Consider the following 17827-nt stretch of genomic DNA (forward strand, 5'->3'; position numbering starts at 1 on the left):
GTCATAAACTACGCGTCGCGTAGACCTATCCTCAGCATTCAATACGCAGTTGAAATCCCCTACACAGGCTATTGTTTTTTGCACAGAGAAGTGATGCTTTAGGTTCAAAAAGAAAGTTGCCCTCTCTTGCACTGTATTAGGTGCATAAATGCACAACACGCGCCATTTGACATCGCAATAACTGAAATCACAAACGACAAGTCGACCGGAAGTGCACGAGAAGTAACCGTCAATAACCAGTCCTGGAAGCTTCCTCACGAACAACACACATCCCGCCGAAGTCCCTAAGGCGTGGCTCACTACCGTATAGTAGTTGTACGTGAACCTTTGCACCATGCTCCCGGTCTCCTCCTCGCCGTCTACCTTGGTTTCTTGCACGGCTAAAACGTCGAGGTCGTGGTCCACTAGTAGTCTGTAAACCTGACTCTGTTTCTTTTTGGCGGCCAGACCTCGAACGTTTAGCGTGCCGAGGCTAAGCGACGGGTTGGTAGCCATTACTGATTTAAACGGGAGGGGAGAAGGCCCGGAGCATGGTGCTCACCTTAACGTCTAGCTGACCGCTAGACGCCTCCGTGGCCATCCGGTGGCCGTCGTCCGAGTTCGTCTTTGGTCGGCTTCGGGGTGAGCCTGCGGTCAGCCTCCAAGATCGGCTTAGGCTTGATGGTGGAGCGCCTTCCGGGTAGCGTCTTAGCGGGTGGTGGCTCGGAGTCACCGCCGGCCTTTCCGTCGACTTTCTCCTCGTGCTGCAGGGATCTCTTGACCGGTGCCGAGACGGATTCGACGCGGGCGCTAGCATATGGGTCGCGTTGTCGTCCGCCTCTGCCTGCGTTGCATCCGTAGCTCGCTGGTGGCTCTCATTTTCTTGCGGGGCCGTCTGCACGCTCTCGACTGTAGCTGCTGGTTCCTTAGGGGGAGGGATATTATTCCTTCCTGCTTCGGCCTGCTTGGTCGTCGCGCTCGTTTCTGCCGCCACGTTGCTGTTTCCAGCACCCTTGGCCGCTTCCTCCGCCTCGGTCACGTCCATCATATGTTCTGATGCCGACGGCTCGCTCTGCGCCGAGCCCGCGGCTACTGCGTAAGAGCGTACACAGTCCGCGTCGTTGTGTCCAAAAAGCCTGCACCGGGAACAACGGGGAACCTTGCATTCTCGTCGAACGTGGCCAGAGCCCCGGCAGCGTAGGCACTGCATGGGGCGACCTGGGGCTACCACCAGCGCAAGCTCGCCGGCGACGCGGATCTGGTGGGGCAGGTCGTCAACTTTCATTCCGGCTTTCAGCTGCAGCAGCACTGCTCGGGTCGTCGAGCCCTTGTCGGAAACGCCATCCACTCGCCAGCGTTCCCGGGTCACTTCCGTCACTTTGCCGAAGGAGGCCAGCGCGGTCTTGACGTCTTCGTCGTCCACCCCATGCAGAAGCCAGTGGATACGAAGCTTCACCTGTTGTTCCTTGGGGTCGATGACCAGGCAGCGACGCCCCTTCACCTGTAGCTCCTTCAGGGCAGCCAGCTTTTCGGCAGCCTCGGCTGTCTTCATCGTCACCGCCCATACATGGTTGATTTGGTATGCTCCAAGGGCGACGACGCCAGAGAGCATACCAACAGCTTGAAGCGCGTCCCGGAAATCTTCCACACGGAACGGGCGAACACGAGCGTCGCCGTGCAAAAAAACTGTATTTAAAACAATGCGTCCTGTAGGTAGCCGAGGCAAAATAATCTGGAAATCCTTATCTTCCTCCGTCGAAAGCCTGTTGCCGCGGCTAACAGCCGCATATGCCGCTCCATTGGAGCCCATGATCCTACGATCCGTTTAGCTCGGGAGCCGGAAGCAGAATGCCACTAGACCACGCCGGAGAACAATGTTGGTGACGCAGCGCTGCTTCTGCTCGCTAAACAGAGACCGCGCGCTGCGAGAAAAAAGAAAGGAAGAGGTCTCACCGAGATTTGAACTCGGATTGCTGGATTCAGAGTCCAGAGTGCTAACCGTTACACCATGAGACCGCACCCTTCCGACGCCGGGAATCGAACCCGGGCCTCCTGGGTGAAAGCCAGGTATCCTAGCCACTAGACCACGCCGGAGAACAATGGCGGTGACGCAGCGCTGCTTCTGCTCGCTAAACAGAGACCGCGCGCTGCGAGAAAAAAGAAAGGAAGAGGTCTCACCGAGATTTGAACTCGGATTGCTGGATTCAGAGTCCAGAGTGCTAACCGTTACACCATGAGACCACACCCTTCCGACGCCGGGAATCGAACCCGGGCCTCCTGGGTGAAAGCCAGGTATCCTAGCCACTAGACCACGCCGGAGAACAATGGCGGTGACGCAGCGCTGCTTCTGCTCGCTAAACAGAGACCGCGCGCTGCGAGAAAAAAGAAAGGAAGAGGTCTCACCGAGATTTGAACTCGGATTGCTGGATTCAGAGTCCAGAGTGCTAACCGTTACACGATGAGACCGCACCCTTCCGACGCCGGGAATCGAACCCGGGCCTCCTGGGTGAAAGCCAGGTATCCTAGCCACTAGACCACGCCGGAGAACAACGGCGGTGACGCAGCGCTGCTTCTGCTCGCTAAACAGAGACTGCGCGCTGCGAGAAAAAAGAGAGGAGGAGGTCTCACCGAGATTTGAACTCGGATTGCTGCATTCAGAGTCCAGAGTGCTAACCGTTACACCATGAGACCGCACCCTTCCGACGCCGGGAACCGAACCCGGGCCTCCTGGGTGAAAGCCAGGTATCCTAGCCACTAGACCACGCCGGAGAACGGGACTGCTTGATGCAGCGCTGCCTCTGCTCGCTAAACACACACCGCGCGCTGCGAGACAAAAATGAAAGAGGTCTCACCGAGATTTGAACTCGGATTGCTGGATTCAGAGTCCAGAGTGCTAACCGTTACACCATGAGACCATACCGTTCCGACGCCGGGAATCGAACCCGTGCCTCCTGGGTGAAACCCAGGTATCCTAGCCACTAGACCACGCCGGTTTTTTTTTTTTTTTTTTATTGCCTGTTAGCGATACAATACGAAAAAAACATGGAATGACTCAATTCACAATTTTGAAATCAAAGGAAAACCACATTCACAATAAAATGAGGCGATAAAAACACCGGCTGTATTACACATTATACAGCTTGGTTAAAGGTATTTTGTTGTCGTGAGGTGGTCAAAGATCCATAGCCATTCTGGGGGCTCGCATAAAGACCTATATGCGTCACGTACATATACAATATTTTCAACAAAATACTCTTTTGCTGGTCGTGCAACTTCGTCTGCATTTCTGACCGCCATTCGCGTCCTCCAGAGACTGTGCATGCACAACAACATTATTAGGTCGTACGGCACCATCTCTGTTTGCTCAACAGGCAGAAACCTTATCCCGAAAGGCGTTAATGGCAAATCTTTTTTGAGAGTTCTCTGTAGGATGTCCCATAAGAATATGGAATCCCAGCAATTCAAGAAAATATGCTCTATTGTCTCTGGCTTTTTACAAATGATGCAGTTGACGCCCCCAGGCACAAAGATACCTTTTTCCTGGAGCCAAGGTTTGACAGGTAGTGTGCCGCAGTATAACAAAGAAGAAAGTTTTTGTAGAAGCCTTCACAGGAAAACCTTTTACACGTTTCAGCACATTCCGCTCTTGTCCTAAATGATATGCTGAACGATAAATCGGTGTAGGGCACATGACATGAATAAGGTCCTTGTAAAGCTTCTTTCTGGAAACATCTGACAGATAATCTACTGAAAGATGCGCTCTCAGAAAACGGACACTATCCACAACTTCACGCATAAATCCTTTCACAGCTACATTACGAAGCGTGTGTGACGTAACAATAAAGTCAGGCAATGCATCACACAATCGCAGTTGAATAACAGTGCGCAAGAACGCGTCACTTTGGTCGCGAAAAAACACAAATCCCGACACGACCTGTTTCAAGAACAAATGAGATAAACCTACACCTCCATTCCCCACCGCATGAAATAAGTTTACACGACTCATCCTTTCCCAACCAGATGCCCACAAAAAAACAGCAAATATTCTGTGCAATTTCTGCCCACAAATCCTTGACAAACACAACACTTGTAACATATAAAACACTTTCGCTACCAAAAACAAGTTACACACCGTCGTACGGGTGAAAATAGACATACTTCGTCCGCCCCACTTTGACGTCTGCGCTTTCATTTTTCCAGTTGGCTCTGGCCATTGGCTCGTTGCATCTTTATAATATTGAAGCGGAACACCAAGGTAGCTGGATGGCACAGTTGTGAACTTTATGCTTTCATAGTATTCTGGCTTGTCTTCCATTCTCCGTGCCAGAAACCTAAACACTTCTGCCAGTTTATGGCACTGCCAGTAAAGCTACAAAATTCTTTGGCATCTTTTATGGCTTCTTTAATGCTTGTTTTGTCTCCACAGAAAATTGCAATATCATCTGCGTAAGACAAGATTTTAATTTCATGTGTGAAGAAACGGAAACCTCGTATATTCTGGTTGTTTTGCACTTTAAGACAAAAAGGTTCCAAGAACACTGCAAATAATAATGCTGAAATCGGATCTCCCTGTTTCACGCCAGTTACAACTGATATTCGATCACTTAATGTCTTATTAATTATTAGATTGGTAGTACAATCAGTGTAAGCCATTTTTACCCCATCTAGGACCACCTTGCCAACGTTAGTATATTCCAGTAATCTAAAGATCGCCTCGTGCGCTACCCTATCAAAGGCTTTCTCAAGGTCCAGCTGTACCATCGCCACGTGCCCGCATACCATATCACAGCACTCCAGTACACTTCGAGCTGTATGAACATTCGTAAAAATTGTCCTCCCCTTTATGCCACATGTTTGGTGTTTACCAACTACCAATGTTATTACACTTTGCAGTCTTTTAGCTAACACTTTCATGAATATCCTGTAATCAACATTTGCAAGACTTATCGGCCGATATGCTTCCACTGAAAGTAATTTCGAGGGGTCATCTGTTTTAGGCATTAGTACAATATGGCTTGTTTTAAAAGATGGAGGCATTCCACGTCTGTCATACGCTTCATTAATAACACGGTAGAGTATTTCAGCCAATTCCTGTTTAAAGGCTTTGTAGAATGACGCGCCAAGGCCATCAGGCACAGGCGACTTTCCTACACTTAACTCTTTTATTGCTGTTTCGATTTCATTAACACTAATGGGAGCTTCCAGTGTATTTTTCGCATCGTCGTCCAACCTCAGCATTAGTGGCATAAATTATGTAAAGAAGCCTTCGTGTACAGGTGTCTTACACCCCAGTAAACCCGTGTATCTTTCAACAAATGCTTTCTGGATCACATTTTTATCAGTCGTGACTTCATCACGATAGCAAATTCTTTTGATTTCGTTCTTTGCGCCGTAGCATCTTTCGTCTCCCAGTGCACGCTTGGTTGGGGTTTCCCCCAGCCAGAGCCGTTCAGCCCGCGCTCTTATCACGGCCCCTCTATATTTTTCAGCTTCCACGGCTTCCATCTTTCTTTTAACTTCTTTAATCTCTTTTGCGAACAGCCCAGGTATTGTGGTTTCAGCATTTAAAAGATAGCCCAGAGTATTTCGCAGTTCTTTTTCTTCTTGTTTAGATTTGTGCCGCAGTGCGCATGCTCTATCAATTGCAGTAATTTTAACATCGATTTTAAATTGTTCCCACAACGCACCAATCCTGTCAGACTTATCAGAGTTAACAGCTTCAATTCTTTCTGTCACTGCCCGCATAAAAGTTTCATCATGTAGCACCTTTTCGTTAAGCTTCCAAAGATTCCAATTAAACTGTGAAGTTTTTCGGTCCGTGCCTATTTCAATCATGACCAGGCTATGGTCGCTGAAGCTTACATGCTTTGCCATGTATTTGAATCATAATGGCATAAGGCTTGCTGAAATGTATGCGCGATCTAACCTGGCATGACTCGCACCTTGGAAATGCGTATACTGCACACAATTACCACGGAGTACATCCCCCACATCAAACATATTTTTCTTGTGTGATTGTGTTCAATAGATCAGCGCTCGCATCTCGAATAGGCACATTTTTCACTGTGTCTTCAGGCAAGCATACACAATTAAAATCACCAAGAACCACAACTTTCCTTTCACAAGACAAAAACGGTTCAACATACTCGAAGAAAACCTTGCGCTCCCTCTCTCTATTCGGGGCGTAGATGCACAAAAGGCGCCACTCAGCTTCATTAAAAGAAAAATCACACAGGACTAGCCGACCATTTTCACTGGTGAGGACTGCTTCCTCTAATATTCCGATACTATTGCGCAAAAAAAGGGGCACATCCTCCGGACTTGCCAGCAGCATGACACACACAAACGTTATATCTTGCTTTAAAGGTCTCAACCATCCGGTCTGTTGCTTCCTGACTCTCGATTTTTGTCTCCTGAATGGCCAATATATCTATGTCATTATCGCGCATTAGGCGACTGACTTGCACTTGCAGTCGTCTTGCTGTCAATCCCCGTACATTCAACGTTGCAATACGAAGTGCAGAAAGATTTGGGTCCATTGTCTTATTTTTTTTTTTTTTACAATACCTAATACGCTACGCAAAGACAGAAGAGGGAGGCTTACATCACTGGTCAGTGTGCACAGCAGGCGGATTCGTCCACACTGGTAATTAGCCCGGCTTCTACCTTGAAGACACTCAACTCAACCAAAGTCTCTACATGATTGTCCCCGTACATACAGTTGAACAAGAAGACAAAAAAAAAAAAATACCCCCGCTAGCGCGGAGGCACTCGCGGCCCTTGCAACCGGTCTGGTGGGACCGTCGACTTGGGCTTGAAGCTGCTCCTACGAGTGGTCGTTGACTTCAGCGGCGGTGGTCTCACAGCGCTCGTTGGGCCGGAGAAATCCTCGTCGCTAGCCACCTTCTCATGAGGTCTCTTAGCAACAGCTGTTGCAGGTTGACTTCTTTTTCCACTTTTCGGGAGTGCCTCGTTCTCCGAGTCATTCTGCGAAGTCGATGCGCCACCTCCGAGATTTGTTTCCATCTCGGGAGTACTTTCGGGTGTGCTTAGGTGGGCCGGTTGTCGTTTTTCGTCCTCCGTTCTTACTTCTTTGTCCTTTACAGAAGACGCTACAGGCGGATTCTCTTGCCTGCTGGCCTGATGCCCACTTCCCACAGAAGCTTCTTCGGCGTCGGCCTGGTCCATAAGGTGCTCTTGCACAATGTCGCTTCCGCCTGTTGCGGTTACATTGGCATAACTGCGTACACACTGGCTCTCCTCGTGGCCATAGCGACGGCAGGCACCGCAGCGCGGTACCCGGCACTCGCGCCGTATGTGACCGGTGCCGTGGCACCGGAGGCAGAGCGGCGCTCTACCAGATACGAATACGAGTGCGTTGTCTTCGCCTATGCGCAACTGGTGCGGCAGGTCTTCGACCGTCAAACCGGACTTCAGGCGCAAGGTCACCAAACGTGTGTGAGAGCCCTTCTCGTAACAGCCTCAGACACGCCACTTCTCTTTGGAAATTTCAATAACTTTGCCAAAAGGTGCCAAAGCCGTTCGAACTTCGTCGTCGGGCGTGGTGTGCAGGAGCCAGTGAAGCTTCATCCGCACATCCTGTTTGCACGGGTCAATAACAACGCACCGGTACTCCTTGACGCTGAACGCCTCGAGCGAAAGTATCTTTTTCTTTGCGTCTTCATCCTTGAAGGTTATCGCCCACACATGATTCATTTGATAGGCCCCAAGGGCCAGCACTTCCGGCATAAGCTGTACTCTGACAAGCGCATCGCGAAAATGTTCTACGCGATACGGTCTTGCTTTTAAGTCTCCGAGCAAAAACACTGTCTTAGAAACCGTCATACCTGAAGGCAGATGAGGCAAAACAAGCTGGTATTCCCGTGTAGTCGACTCCGTAAACCTGATTCCACGGCCCTGCTGGGCCGCTTCAACCGCCCCAACGGAGCAAGACATTCTGCGACCGTACCGTACGGTAGCCGAAAGTAGAATCCCCCCACTAGACCACGCCAGAGAACAATGGTGGTGACGCAGTGCTGTTTCTGCTCGCTAAACAGAGACCGCGCGCTGCGAGAAAAAAGAAGAAACAAGTCTCACCGAGATTTGAACTCGGATTGCTGGATTCAGAGTCCAGAGTGCTAACCGTTACACCATGAGACCACACCGTTCCGACGCCGGGAATCGAACCCGGGCCTCCTGGGTGAAAGCCAGGTATCCTAGCCACTAGACCACGCCGGAGAACATTTGCGGTGACACAGCGCTGCTTCTGCTCGCTAAACAGAGACCGCGCGCTGCGAGAAAAAGAGAAGAAGCAGGTCTCACCGAGATTTGAACTCGGATTGCTGGATTCAGAGTCCAGAGTGCTAACCGTTACACCATGAGACCACACCGTTCCGACGCCGGGAATCGAACCCGGGCCTCCTGGGTGAAAGCCAGGTATCCTAGCCACTAGACCACGCCGGAGAACATTTGCGGTGACACAGCGCTGCTTCTGCTCGCTAAACAGAGACCGCGCCCTGCGAGAAAAAAAAGAAACAGGTCTCACCGAGATTTGAACTCGGATTGCTGGATTCAGAGTCCAGAGTGCTAACCGTTACACCATGAGACCACACCGTTCCGACGCCGGGAATCGAACCCGGGCCTCCTGGGTGAAAGCCAGGTATCCTAGCCACTATACCACGCCGGATTTTTTTTTCTTTATTGCCTGTTTTATAACAAATACACGATTCACAGCTATTCTCCGCTGCGATTACAAAACAAAAAAAGACAGTTCAATGTGCGGGTGTACCTTGTCGTTTAATTTTGGTTTAAAAAGGCTGAATGTTTGCAAGCTGTTCAAATGCTGTTAACCACTCAGGTGGTTCGCTGAGCGCTTTAAACGCTTCGCGAATGTACAATACATTTTCAGCAAAATATTCTTTGGCCGGTTTTGCGTCAACATCCTCATTACGCACCGCCATTCGTGTTTTCCACACGCTGTGCATGCAGAGTAACATCACCATATCACATGGCACGCCTTCTGTCTCTTCAAACGGTAAAAAACGGATTCCAAAAGGTGTTAAAGGAAATTCTTTCTTTAGTGTCCTTTGTAGAATGTCCCAAAGGAAGACTGAGTCCCTGCACTCCAGAAAAATATGCTCCATTGTCTCCGGTTCCTGACATATCTGGCAATTCACACTCCAGGGTACAAAGATCCCCTTCTCCTGCAGCCATGGCTTGACAGGAAGCGTGCCAGTGTGTAGCATGAAAAAAAAAGTTTTTGTTGTTGCTCTTACAGGCATTTTCTTAACTCTTTTTAAGACATTCTGCTCACGCCCCAGTGCATATACTGCACGGTATATTGGTACTGGACACATGATATTAACTAAATCTCGGTATAATCGCTTTCTTGCGACTGTGTTCAGGTATTCCAAAGAAAAGTGTACTTTTAGAAAACGGAAAGAGCTTATCACTTCAAACAAAAAACCTCGGACAACCACTTGACGTATGCCATACGACGTCACAACATATTCTGGCAGTGCGTCACCTAATCGCGTCTGGATAACGCACCGCAAAAAACAATCGCTTTCGTCGCGCAAGAACACGAAACGCGACACTACTTGTTTCAAAAATAAATGCGACAAACCCAACCCTCCCTTCTGCACAGCGTGAAACAGATTCAGACGACTCGTGCGCTCCCATCCTGATCCCCACACGAACATAGCAAAAACCCTGTGCAACTTTTGTACACACACTCGGGATATACATAAAACTTGCAACATATAAAACACTTTAGCGACAAGAAATAAATTGCAGACAGTGGCTCTCGTGAATATTGACAGATTCTTGCCTCCCCACTTCGTTGTTTGTGCTTTAGCCCGCTCAGTTTGTTCAGTCCATTGCGTCGTGGTATCGCGATAGTATTCCAAAGGAACACCAAGATAACTGGTTGGCGTATCTGTGAACGGTACTGTTTCTAACACTGCAGGCCGGCTGTCCCATTCACCGTGCCAGAAGCCTAAGCTTTTTGGCCAGCTTATGGCACTCCCCGTTAGACTGCAAAACTTTCTTGCATCCTTGACTGCCTCCCGAATGCTCTCTTGGTCAATGGAAAAAAGTGCGATGTCATCTGCGTAAGCTAGTATTTTTACTTCCTGAGTTAAAAGACGGTAGCCGCGAATGTTTTCGTTTTCTCGTACCTTCAAACAGAAAGGTTCAAGAAAAATCGCAAAAAGTAAGGGCGACAAAGGGCACCCCTGGCGCACACTGGATAATACTGGTATATTTTCGCTGAGTCTTTTATTGATTATAAGGTGAGCGGAACAGTTCTCATAAGCCATGGCTACTCCGTCCTGAATCACTTCGCCTACATTAATGTGTTTTAGCAGGGCAAAAAGTATGCTGTGAGCAACCCTGTCAAAAGCTTTTTCTAGGTCTAACTGAACCATTGCTACACATTCGAGGTTCGCATCACAGCATTCCAATATACTCCTAGCGATGTGAATATTCGACAATATTGTTCTATTCCTAATACCGCATGTTTGGTGTGGGCCTACTATGGATTTAATAACTGACTGCATCCTTTTTCCGAGCACCTTCATGTAGATTTTATAATCCGAATTCGTAAGACTTATGGGCCTGTATCCAGCGACAGATTTCAGCTTTACCGTATCGGTGGTTTTCGGTATAAGCACAACATGACTTTTTCTGAATGATGGCGGCAAGTGCTTAGTTTCATGAGCTTCTGATATTACACAGTGCAGTATCTCGCTTATTTCGGCCTTGAAAGTTTTATAGAAAGCTGCTCCTAGGCCGTCTGGCCCAGGCGCCTTTCCTTTACCCAAGTCTTCTATGGCTTCTGTAATTTCTTTCGCAGAGATCGGTCTCTCGAGTCCCTCTTTTATTTCGTCTTGTAATTTTGGCAGAAGTGTTAGAAAGGTGTTCACAAACTCTTCTGTTACGGGCACCCGCCTACCGAGCAACGCTCGGTAGTGTTCAACGAAAGCTTTTTCAATTACTTCTGGGTCTTTTGACATTGTGTTGTTAAAACAAATTTCTTTTATTATGTTTTTGGATGCGTAACCCTTTTCGTCACTGAGCGCGCGCTTAGTTGGCGCCTCTCCCAGCCACAGCCTCTCGGATCGTGCTCTTATCGCGGCTCCTTGGTAAATTTGAGCGTCCACCCTTTCAAGTTCGCGTTTAATTTCTCTAATCTGTTTCGAAAACAATCCCGGTATTGTGCACTCCGCGTTTAGAAAATAATCGAGCATGCTTTGCAGTTCTTTCTCTCTTTGTTTAGCTTTATGACGCATCACACAAGCCCTCTCGATCGCACTCATTTTCACTTCAATTTTAAACTGCTCCCACAGCTCAGCCCAATTTGTTGTAGCATCTATTTGCATTACGTCCATTTTTCCTTTTACCGTTTTGACAAACCATTCATCACTTAAGATCGTTTCGTTCATTTTCCACAGTTCCCAGTTAAAGTGAGACCCTCTATGTTTCGTGCCCAATGTACACGTTACTAGGCTGTGATCACTGAAGCTCACGTGCTTTACTGCGTAGCTATTGACCGTTCGCGCAAGGTTTGCTGATACGTACAAACGATCTAGTCGAGCGTGACTCTGCCCTTGGAAATGAGTAAAAACAACACTGTTACCGCTTAATATGCTTCCAACGTCTACTAAATCATAGTCTGCCACGATTGCGCAGAGTTGATGCGCACTTGTATCCCGTATTATTTTACTGGGCACCCTATCTTCGGACATGCAAACACTATTGAAGTCACCAAGAAGAACAACATTTCTTTCACACGTCAGGTGTGACTCAACAAAGTTAAAAAAAATTTTTCTATCACTAATTTTGTTTGGAGCGTACACACAGACAACTCGCCAATCAATATTATTGAAAGAGAAATCACATAGGACCAATCGCCCATCTTGGGCCGACATTACACTCTGCGCAACAATACCTATTGAATTACGCAAAAATAAAAGACAGCCACCGGCCTTACCTACTCCATGACAAACACAAGTGTTGTAACGGGATTTAAAAACCTGAACCATTTTGTCCGTTTGCTCTTCGCTTTCAATTTTAGTTTCCTGAACAGCAAGAATATCTATGTCGTTTTCCAGCATCAGGCGACTTAATTGTGCTTGTCGCCGTCTAGCCGTTAGCCCTCGTACGTTAAGCGTGCCAATACGTATTGCTATTCCATGATTATTTGCCATTGAAAGAGAAGAGCAAGCACAAACTACAATACATTTCGGAGATCAAAGACCGCCAAACTTACAAAGAACAAAACCCTACACCATCATAAGCTCCGTCTCATACGGCGAAGGCATGACGTTACCAAATGCGCTACTCATCATTCACTTAAAGGTTCCGCAGCACCTAGTCCTTACTGAGCCTTCTACCGAACAGCACCCCGCTACCGCGGGGGAACTGTCGGCGTTGTCCGCTTATCTGGTGGGACAGTCGGCGTCTGTCGCCCGTCTGGTGGGACGGTCGGCGTCTGCCGACCACCTGGCGGATTGGTCGGCGTCTGGCGCCCCTCAGGTGGATGTTCTCGCGTCGGCCTCCTCTCGAGCGGAACGTTCGGCTTGGGCTTGAGTGTAGACCGCCGGAAAGAGGAAGCCTTCGTGGGTGGCCCTTCGCTGCTGTCACCGTCGTCTTGCTCAAGCCTGACATCTTGATCGGGTATTTCGCGAGGTCTCTTTGAGACGGCGCTGGCCTGGTCCATTTTCTCGCCGGATTCTTCGATGAAGGCAGCGCCAGAGTTGCCCTGTCGCAGAACGCCCTCGGCAGCCTCCGCGTCCCCCTCACTTTCACGCACCGTAGAATTTTCTGCAGACGGTTCACTTTGCACTTCATTCTTGGCCACTGCCTCGCTACTGCCCTTTCTGGGTTGGCACTTGACGCTTGCCATGACCACTGGCTTCTCTTCCGTGCCTCGTGGGTCTCCGCCCGCTCCAGCAGTCTCTTCCGCGTCCGCTTGATCCATCAAGTGCTCGTCTAACGCGTCGCTCCGGCCAGACCCGGTCACGTTAGCGTAGCTTCTCACGCACTGGGTCTCGTCGTGGCCGAAACGACGACAGAGTCCACAGCGTGGCACACGGCACTCGCGCCGTATATGGCCGGTGCCGCGGCATCGGAGGCAGAGCGGAGCTCTGCCTGGAACAATCACGAGCGCATGGTCCTCTGATACTCGTAGCTGATGCGGGATGTCTTCCATGGTCATACCAGCCTTCAGCCGTAACGATACCAGACGCGTGTGAGAACCTTTGTCGCCGCACCCTGGTACTCGCCACCGCTCCCTGGAAATTTCGGTCACCGTTCCGAACGGCGCCAAGGCTGCTCTGACGTCCTCGTCGGGAGTTGTGTGAAGCAGCCAGAACAGCTTCATTCTAATATCCTGGTTGCAAGGGTCAATGGCGACGCAGCGGTGTTCTTTGACACTAAAGGCCTTCGCCGACAGCAGCTTCTTTTTTCCGACTTCGTCCTTGAATGTTATAGCCCAGACATGGTTCATCTGGTAGGCCCCGAGGGCCACCACCTCCGGCAACAGCTTATGACGGTCAAGCGCATCGCGAAAATGTTCGACTCGATAGGGCCTGGCCTTCAAATCACCGTGCAAAAACACGGTATTACACACGGTCATACCTGATGGCAGATGCGGCAAAACAAGCTGGTAATCCTGTGAAGACGTTTCCGTAAGCCTGATACCGCGGCCCGGCTGGGCCGCATGAACCGCCCCTACGGAGCACAACATTCCGTGACCGTCCGCTGTGGTGGCCGGAAGTGGGACCACGCCGGAGAACAACGGCGGTGACGCAGCGCTGCTTCTGCTCGCTAAACAGAGACCGCGCGCTGCGAGAAAAAAAATAGGAACAGGTCTCACCGAGATTTGAACTCGGATTGCTGGATTCAGAGTCCAGAGTGCTAACCGTTACACCATGAGACCGCACCCTTCCGACGCCGGGAATCGAACCCGGGCCTCCTGGGTGAAAGCCAGGTATCCTAGCCACTAGACCACGCCGGAGAACAGTGGCGGTGACGCAGCGCTGCTTCTGCTCGCTAAACAGAGACCGCGCGCTGCGAGAAAAAAAATAGGAACAGGTCTCACCGAGATTTGAACTCGGATTGCTGGATTCAGAGTCCAGAGTGCTAACCGTTACACCATGAGACCGCACCCTTCCGACGCCGGGAATCGAACCCGGGCCTCCTGGGTGAAAGCCAGGTATCCTAGCCACTAGACCACGCCGGAGAACAATGGCGGCGACGCAGCGCTGCTTCTGCTCGCTAAACAGAGACCGCGCGCTGCGAGAAAAAAAATAGGAACAGGTCTCACCGAGATTTGAACTCTGATTGCTGGATTCAGAGTCCAGAGTGCTAACCGTTACACCATGAGACCGCACCCTTCCGACGCCGGGAATCGAACCCGGGCTTCCTGGGTGAAAGCCAGGTATCCTAGCCACTAGACCACGCCGGAGAACGGGAATGCTTAATGCAGCGCTGCCTCCGCTCGCTAAACACGAACCGTGCGCTATGATGAAAAAAAGAGGTCTCACCGAGATTTGAACTCGGATTGCTGGATTCAGAGTCCAGAGTGCTAACCGTTACACCATGAGACCGCACCCTTCCGACGCCGGGAATCGAACCCGGGCTTCCTGGGTGAAAGCCAGGTATCCTAGCCACTAGACCACGCCGGAGAACGGGAATGCTTAATGCAGCGCTGCCTCCGCTCGCTAAACACGAACCGTGCGCTATGATGAAAAAAAGAGGTCTCACCGAGATTTGAACTCGGATTGCTGGATTCAGAGTCCAGAGTGCTAACCGTTACACCATGAGACCGCTCTCTTCCGACGCCGGGAATCGAACCCGGGCCTCCTGGGTGAAAGCCAGGTATTCTAGCCACTAGACCACGCCGGAGAACGGGAATGCTTAATGCAGCGCTGCCTCCGCTCGCTAAACACGAACCGCGCGCTGTGATGAAAAAAAAAAAAAAAAAAAAAAAAAGAGGTCTCACCGAGATTTGAACTCGGATTACTGGATTCAGAGTCCAGAGTGCTAACCGTTACACCATGAGACTTTTTTTTTTTCTTTATTGCCGGTAATCAGCAGTACATCGGAAGGACAACATAAGGAACATATATACACAGACAGATGAACTTCTGATCCGTTAACAAAAATTAATAAGTAAAAGCCGCCTGTTATATGTGAGCTGGCGTTGTTTAAAATTCTTTAAGATTAGCCAGGGGTTCTATCCTGGCCATCCAAGGCGGTGGGCACTCATGTGTAGCAAGCACATCAAGAAAACGTGTTAGTTGTTCTCGAAAGAAAACACGGGCTGGTCTTGCATCGGGATCGCAATAGAAGCCAGCCATGCGGGCTCGCCATATACAGTAGAGGCCAGTTAACATTATCTGATCGAAAGGTGTTCCGTCCTCGTCATCTATCGGTAGATACCTTATGCCATGTGGATCAAGAGGAAATTCTTTCTTTATTGTTCGCTGTAGAACATCCCAAAAGAAAACCCCCGCCCAACAGTGTAAAAAAACATGGTCTATTGTTTCTGGTTGTTTGCATATGAAGCAATCTGAGCCCCATGGCATGTAAAAGCCCCTTTCTTCTAAAAACGTTGCAACTGATAGTGTTCCTGTGTGTAGCTTGAAAAAGAAAGTTTTCATACCAGGCGGTACCTGCATTTTTTTAACACGTTTGAAAACATTCTGGCCTGGGCCTCGACTGTACATAGTTCGGTACCGAGGTGAGGGAAAAAGGCTGTCCAATAGATCATTGCGCAGCCTTTTTCTTGTGACCGTAAACAAATATTCTTTGGAAAACCGTACAGCAAGGAAACGAACACTCAGCACAATTTCCTTATAGAATCCGAACACTGCCACCGGTACACTTTCAGAGCTTATAATAAACTCGGGTAACAAATGCGCAAGTCTAACTTTGCAAACCGATTGAAGAAATGAATTATCATTGTTCCTGAAGAAAAAGAACCGTCCGACTAATTGCCTCACAAACAGGTGGGCCAGCCCTAGCCCTCCATCTTTCACCCGTCTGAAAAGATTGTTGCGGCTGCATCTCTCCCATCCAGAACCCCACACAAACACGGCAATAACTCTGTGCAATTTCTGTACATTGGCTCTGTTACAAAAAATTAATTGCATAACGTACCATAGCTTAGCTACGAAAAACAAGTTGCACACTGTAGCCCTGGCAAATACTGAAAGGTGTTTGGCTCTCCACGCCTCAGCCTTCTCTTTAACCCTTTTAAGCTCGCACTGCCAGTATTCGTCGCTCTGTTTATAAGATTCAAGTGGTACACCCAGGTATTTTACTGGCGTTGTCGACCACGTGACATTCGCAAAGATAGCGGGGGTCTTAGGCCACTCCCCATGCCAAATACCGTGGCACTTGCTCCAGTTTACTCTACTTCCAGTGATTTCGCCAAATTTTTTAACAACATTTATCGTTTGCAAAACGCTCTCCTTGTCATTGCAACACACGGCTACGTCATCAGCATAGGCCAGAAGTTTAACTTCTGATGCTTGCATTGTAAACCCATGAATACATTTGTTCTCAATCACTGCCAAACACAGAGTCTCTAGATAAATACAGAACAGGAGTGGGCTGGCTGGGCAGCCCTGACGCACGGAACGTTGAATGCTGATGGGGGCCCCCAGTGACTTGTTAATTATAAGCTTAGTACTTCCGTTCCGGTACGCCATGGCCACCCCGTCAGTAATTATGGACCCGACATTTATATGTTTTAGAATGGCAATTAAAATAACATGAGCAACACAGTCAAAAGCTTTCTCCAAATCAAGTTCGAGAATAGCAACTCGCGACCTTAAGGCGTCACAACATTCCAGAATTGATCTCATTATGTGTATGTTTGTGCTAATAGTACGTCCCTTGATGCCGCATGTTTGGTGACTACCTACTATGGTTTCCATTACTGATTGTAACCTGCAAGCGATGATCTTCATGAATACTTTGTAATCATTGTTGGTAAGTGATATTGGTCTGTACGACGTTACATATTTTAGTTTCGTAGGCTCGTCGGTCTTAGGGATGAGCACGGTGTGTGCTTCCCCGAAAGAATATGGCAATGCGTTTACTTCATACGCTTCGTTAAAGACGTCAGCGAGAAGAGGCGACAAGTCTGATTTAAACTGTTTATAAAAAGCGGCGCAAAGGCCATCCGGACCCGGCGATTTTCCAGTTTTTAAATCATCAATTGCCTTTTCCACTTCACGTGCTGATATCGGTGCCTCTAGTCTGTTCTTCGTGTCGTCGTTGAGTTGCGGCATGCGTCCCAAAAACGTGGCTCTAAAGGCATCTACGTCAACAGGACTCGATGCAAAAAGCTGTTGAAAGTGCTGGAAAAACACTTGCGCTATGTCCTCACAGTCGGTTATTTCGTGATCATCTACTTCAAGTACATCTACGTGGTTACGCCGTGCGTGCCTCTTTTCAAGACCGAGCGCACGTTTAGTTGGAGCCTCATCTGCTGTCAAAGCCTCTGCCCTTGCGCGTATAATCGCTCCCCGATATTGCTCTTCATCGCATATCTCCAATTTCGATTTGATGCTACGCAAATCGTCTTTGTATGCGCCCGGTTGGCTGCACTCTAAGGCCGTTAACTTTTCCAACACCACCCTTAGTTCTTTCTCTTTAACTCTTTCTTCGTACTTTATTTTGCAGGAGCGATCGATGGCGGCTAGTTTAATTCGTTGTTTAAAATTTTCCCACTTTTCGGTGACTCGCAACACGTTATTTCCCACTTCTTTCAAATATTCCTGTACTTTGCTTAGAAAAGGCTCGTCAGTTAACAATTTGGAATTCATTTTCC

General features: G+C 48.9%; 27 non-coding genes across 27 annotated transcripts; all 27 read right to left on the bottom strand.

Annotated features, from left to right (window-relative positions):
• Positions 1-1923: 1923 nt before the first annotated feature.
• On the bottom strand, positions 1924-1995 carry TRNAQ-CUG (transfer RNA glutamine (anticodon CUG)). The gene has a single exon. It is a non-coding gene; the product is annotated as a tRNA-Gln (tRNA).
• A 6-nt stretch (positions 1996-2001) lies between these two features.
• Positions 2002-2073, bottom strand: TRNAE-UUC (transfer RNA glutamic acid (anticodon UUC)). The gene has a single exon. It is a non-coding gene; the product is annotated as a tRNA-Glu (tRNA).
• A 75-nt stretch (positions 2074-2148) lies between these two features.
• TRNAQ-CUG (transfer RNA glutamine (anticodon CUG)) lies at positions 2149-2220 on the bottom strand. The gene has a single exon. It is a non-coding gene; the product is annotated as a tRNA-Gln (tRNA).
• A 6-nt stretch (positions 2221-2226) lies between these two features.
• TRNAE-UUC (transfer RNA glutamic acid (anticodon UUC)) lies at positions 2227-2298 on the bottom strand. Its single transcript has one exon. It is a non-coding gene; the product is annotated as a tRNA-Glu (tRNA).
• Positions 2299-2373: 75 nt separating this feature from the next.
• On the bottom strand, positions 2374-2445 carry TRNAQ-CUG (transfer RNA glutamine (anticodon CUG)). The gene has a single exon. It is a non-coding gene; the product is annotated as a tRNA-Gln (tRNA).
• Positions 2446-2451: 6 nt separating this feature from the next.
• TRNAE-UUC (transfer RNA glutamic acid (anticodon UUC)) lies at positions 2452-2523 on the bottom strand. Its single transcript has one exon. It is a non-coding gene; the product is annotated as a tRNA-Glu (tRNA).
• Positions 2524-2598: 75 nt separating this feature from the next.
• TRNAQ-CUG (transfer RNA glutamine (anticodon CUG)) lies at positions 2599-2670 on the bottom strand. Its single transcript has one exon. It is a non-coding gene; the product is annotated as a tRNA-Gln (tRNA).
• A 6-nt stretch (positions 2671-2676) lies between these two features.
• Positions 2677-2748, bottom strand: TRNAE-UUC (transfer RNA glutamic acid (anticodon UUC)). The gene has a single exon. It is a non-coding gene; the product is annotated as a tRNA-Glu (tRNA).
• A 74-nt stretch (positions 2749-2822) lies between these two features.
• Positions 2823-2894, bottom strand: TRNAQ-CUG (transfer RNA glutamine (anticodon CUG)). The gene has a single exon. It is a non-coding gene; the product is annotated as a tRNA-Gln (tRNA).
• Positions 2895-2900: 6 nt separating this feature from the next.
• On the bottom strand, positions 2901-2972 carry TRNAE-UUC (transfer RNA glutamic acid (anticodon UUC)). Its single transcript has one exon. It is a non-coding gene; the product is annotated as a tRNA-Glu (tRNA).
• Positions 2973-8067: 5095 nt separating this feature from the next.
• Positions 8068-8139, bottom strand: TRNAQ-CUG (transfer RNA glutamine (anticodon CUG)). Its single transcript has one exon. It is a non-coding gene; the product is annotated as a tRNA-Gln (tRNA).
• A 6-nt stretch (positions 8140-8145) lies between these two features.
• On the bottom strand, positions 8146-8217 carry TRNAE-UUC (transfer RNA glutamic acid (anticodon UUC)). Its single transcript has one exon. It is a non-coding gene; the product is annotated as a tRNA-Glu (tRNA).
• Positions 8218-8292: 75 nt separating this feature from the next.
• On the bottom strand, positions 8293-8364 carry TRNAQ-CUG (transfer RNA glutamine (anticodon CUG)). The gene has a single exon. It is a non-coding gene; the product is annotated as a tRNA-Gln (tRNA).
• Positions 8365-8370: 6 nt separating this feature from the next.
• Positions 8371-8442, bottom strand: TRNAE-UUC (transfer RNA glutamic acid (anticodon UUC)). Its single transcript has one exon. It is a non-coding gene; the product is annotated as a tRNA-Glu (tRNA).
• Positions 8443-8515: 73 nt separating this feature from the next.
• On the bottom strand, positions 8516-8587 carry TRNAQ-CUG (transfer RNA glutamine (anticodon CUG)). Its single transcript has one exon. It is a non-coding gene; the product is annotated as a tRNA-Gln (tRNA).
• A 6-nt stretch (positions 8588-8593) lies between these two features.
• Positions 8594-8665, bottom strand: TRNAE-UUC (transfer RNA glutamic acid (anticodon UUC)). Its single transcript has one exon. It is a non-coding gene; the product is annotated as a tRNA-Glu (tRNA).
• Positions 8666-13849: 5184 nt separating this feature from the next.
• TRNAQ-CUG (transfer RNA glutamine (anticodon CUG)) lies at positions 13850-13921 on the bottom strand. The gene has a single exon. It is a non-coding gene; the product is annotated as a tRNA-Gln (tRNA).
• A 6-nt stretch (positions 13922-13927) lies between these two features.
• On the bottom strand, positions 13928-13999 carry TRNAE-UUC (transfer RNA glutamic acid (anticodon UUC)). Its single transcript has one exon. It is a non-coding gene; the product is annotated as a tRNA-Glu (tRNA).
• Positions 14000-14074: 75 nt separating this feature from the next.
• TRNAQ-CUG (transfer RNA glutamine (anticodon CUG)) lies at positions 14075-14146 on the bottom strand. Its single transcript has one exon. It is a non-coding gene; the product is annotated as a tRNA-Gln (tRNA).
• Positions 14147-14152: 6 nt separating this feature from the next.
• TRNAE-UUC (transfer RNA glutamic acid (anticodon UUC)) lies at positions 14153-14224 on the bottom strand. The gene has a single exon. It is a non-coding gene; the product is annotated as a tRNA-Glu (tRNA).
• Positions 14225-14299: 75 nt separating this feature from the next.
• TRNAQ-CUG (transfer RNA glutamine (anticodon CUG)) lies at positions 14300-14371 on the bottom strand. The gene has a single exon. It is a non-coding gene; the product is annotated as a tRNA-Gln (tRNA).
• A 6-nt stretch (positions 14372-14377) lies between these two features.
• On the bottom strand, positions 14378-14449 carry TRNAE-UUC (transfer RNA glutamic acid (anticodon UUC)). The gene has a single exon. It is a non-coding gene; the product is annotated as a tRNA-Glu (tRNA).
• A 70-nt stretch (positions 14450-14519) lies between these two features.
• TRNAQ-CUG (transfer RNA glutamine (anticodon CUG)) lies at positions 14520-14591 on the bottom strand. Its single transcript has one exon. It is a non-coding gene; the product is annotated as a tRNA-Gln (tRNA).
• A 6-nt stretch (positions 14592-14597) lies between these two features.
• On the bottom strand, positions 14598-14669 carry TRNAE-UUC (transfer RNA glutamic acid (anticodon UUC)). Its single transcript has one exon. It is a non-coding gene; the product is annotated as a tRNA-Glu (tRNA).
• Positions 14670-14739: 70 nt separating this feature from the next.
• On the bottom strand, positions 14740-14811 carry TRNAQ-CUG (transfer RNA glutamine (anticodon CUG)). The gene has a single exon. It is a non-coding gene; the product is annotated as a tRNA-Gln (tRNA).
• Positions 14812-14817: 6 nt separating this feature from the next.
• On the bottom strand, positions 14818-14889 carry TRNAE-UUC (transfer RNA glutamic acid (anticodon UUC)). Its single transcript has one exon. It is a non-coding gene; the product is annotated as a tRNA-Glu (tRNA).
• An 88-nt stretch (positions 14890-14977) lies between these two features.
• TRNAQ-CUG (transfer RNA glutamine (anticodon CUG)) lies at positions 14978-15049 on the bottom strand. The gene has a single exon. It is a non-coding gene; the product is annotated as a tRNA-Gln (tRNA).
• Between the last annotated feature and the right edge of the window lie 2778 nt (positions 15050-17827).

The sequence above is a fragment of the Dermacentor andersoni genome, chromosome 9 (assembly GCF_023375885.2).
Source record: "Dermacentor andersoni chromosome 9, qqDerAnde1_hic_scaffold, whole genome shotgun sequence".
In the NCBI taxonomy this organism is placed as follows: Eukaryota; Metazoa; Arthropoda; class Arachnida; order Ixodida; family Ixodidae; genus Dermacentor; species Dermacentor andersoni.